General features: G+C 43.9%; 1 non-coding gene across 1 annotated transcript; it reads left to right on the top strand.

Moving 5' to 3' along the window:
* Positions 1-1580: 1580 nt before the first annotated feature.
* Positions 1581-1696, top strand: trnal-uaa (transfer RNA leucine (anticodon UAA)). Its single transcript has 2 exons — positions 1581-1618; positions 1651-1696. It is a non-coding gene; the product is annotated as a tRNA-Leu (tRNA).
* Positions 1697-2396: the final 700 nt, after the last annotated feature.

Raw genomic sequence — 2396 nt, 5'->3', positions numbered from 1 at the left:
ACGCGTCTCACGAGTCTTCGAATTGTAATATTTTACAGCTTTACTTTACACAGAAGTTGCCTAACCTGAACAAACTGTAACATTCTCGCTTTCATTTCCGATTGACAGGATGATATATGTGGTTGAGTGGATATGACGTTTCTTACAAATCAGGCATTTATTCCGTTCTCAAACACACATCAAAAGTTGTCAGGATGGCCGAGTGATCTAAGGCGCCAGACTCAAGGAATGAAGTCTTCCGACGTCTGGGGTCGTCGGTTCGAATCCCACTCCTGACAAAATTTGTCTTTAAGCGTTCAATCGAGGCGACGTTGTTTCTGTAAACAAACCCTGGGTTGTTGAGGTGGATTAGAAAAACTGTTGGAGGATAAGATTATGTTTTTGACACTGTTCATCGTATTGCAACAGGTCACCGTACACCGAATTCTGGGTGAGTGATTTATTCAGGAAAAACAATTCACGCTGAAGAATCTCGTCCCAAAACGCCGACTGCTTACGCTTTTCCACAGATGCTGCCTGGTCTGCTGAGCTCTTCCTGGCATACTCAGCTAATCAATATATAAAAGTTTCTGAAGTCAAATCATTGGTTGTCAGATTATTTAATGGATGGGCATGTGAGCATACATTATCACCTGTTGATCAAAGGTCTGATTGCTGATGGGTAGTAACTGTTCTTGAACGTGGTGGTGCGAGTCCTGAGGCTCTTGTACCATCTACCCGATGACAGCAGCGCAAAAAGAGCATGGCAGGATGGTGACGACCTCTGACGGTGGATGCTGTTTTCCGATTACATCGTTTTATGTGGATCTGCTTAATGTTTGCGAGTGATTTCCCGTGATGGACTGGGCCGAATTCATTAACTTTTTAAAGATTTTCCTTCAAAGGTACGGTATTTCCGTACCACGTCTTGATGCAGACAGACAATATACTCTCTACGACACAACTATAGAAGAACATCAAGGTTATTGATGTCATGCTGAATCTCCGCAGTCTCCTAAGAAAGCAGAGGAAATAGTCATACCAACAATTTAAAGTTAAATACGCGCCCCGCCTCTGATCCTCCAAGGAGAACTAGCTCAAAAACCTTTGGCTTTCCCTCGTAGTTGAAATGTATGCCCTAAGAGGGGATCGTTTTAAGACATGTAAACCCTGGAGCGGAGATAATTTCTGCTGCTCTACCAATATCTATGCCTGAAAATCTAAGAAACGTCTGTCAGATCCCCCTTCATCTCCGATGCTCCAGAGAAAAAGAACAAGTTTGCCCGAACTCTCGTTACTGTACAAACCGTCTATTTCAGGTAGCATCTTGGTGATGCTCTTCTGCACACTCTCCGAATCCGCGTCATCCTTTCTCTGGAGGATGGCCTGAACGGAGTGCAGCACAATTCCAGTGCTGTGATGCTGTACGCTCTGATTCCGCACATGCTCGGCAATCTGAGAAAATGCATCCCGTCCATATTCATTTAAAATCCCAGGATATAGATTGTGTTTATATGTATACCCGCTCAACAAAACAGTCAGTCAGACCATTCCGAAATACAGCTGTTTATCTGGCATGTGGAGAGAGTACTGCAGGGGCTGTCAGGGTGGCCGAGTGGTCTAATGCGCCTGACTTAATGCGAGCAAGTCGCTTCCTAGTAAACGCGAGTGTTCTGGTCTCCACCTGGAGGCGTGGGTTCGAGCCCCACTCCTGACAAATACTCTGTTTTTCACGTGCTGTTTTTATAATGCAATCACTGTAATTTTACTGAGCGACCAAAGCGTGGACTGTTTGGGAGTATGAGAAAGAAGCAATTAAGATAATATGATAGGGAAAGAATGTTGTACCTACATCCCTGATATTTCGGAAAATATAACTGACTTGAACCAGCACGTAATGGAAAAGGTTGTGGAGATGAGGAAGATGGGAGAACAATTTGAAAACATTTAATGGCGGAGGATACCGGTGGGAAGGGCTATGGGAATGCTTTCCCGGATCGGGAAAATAGATCATGCATGGAATTATAATAGTGACTGTGGTATGTATTTTGGGGTGTTGTGTATGTGGGTTCTTGAGGATGGGCTGTAGTCAGTTGATAAAAGGGACTTCGACCAGCTCTAAGGTACATGTAATGTCCCAGTGTCCCAGTCCAAGTACACTGATGGGGCGAAAAGTTCTACCCTGCAAAGTAAAGACCCTTCCCCTATGTATATGAACCCGCTTATGAGGAAGTGGAGGAATTACCATGTGAGGATTGTTGATCTGGAAAAGATCAACAAGGAGAACTGTGGAAGAAATGTTGTTATTAGCCAGATACTAAGGGGTTAAAGAGGTTTTCTTTTTTTTTACACAGCAGCCTTCAACTCCTCCTGGACTGAGTGATGGTCTGTTTCTTCTATACTTGAACTGTGTAACT

This window comes from Hemitrygon akajei, unplaced genomic scaffold (genome assembly GCF_048418815.1).
Source record: "Hemitrygon akajei unplaced genomic scaffold, sHemAka1.3 Scf000164, whole genome shotgun sequence".
In the NCBI taxonomy this organism is placed as follows: domain Eukaryota; kingdom Metazoa; phylum Chordata; class Chondrichthyes; order Myliobatiformes; family Dasyatidae; genus Hemitrygon; species Hemitrygon akajei.
Note: the sequence above shows the minus strand (reverse complement) of the source record. Positions and strands in the feature narration are given on the sequence as shown.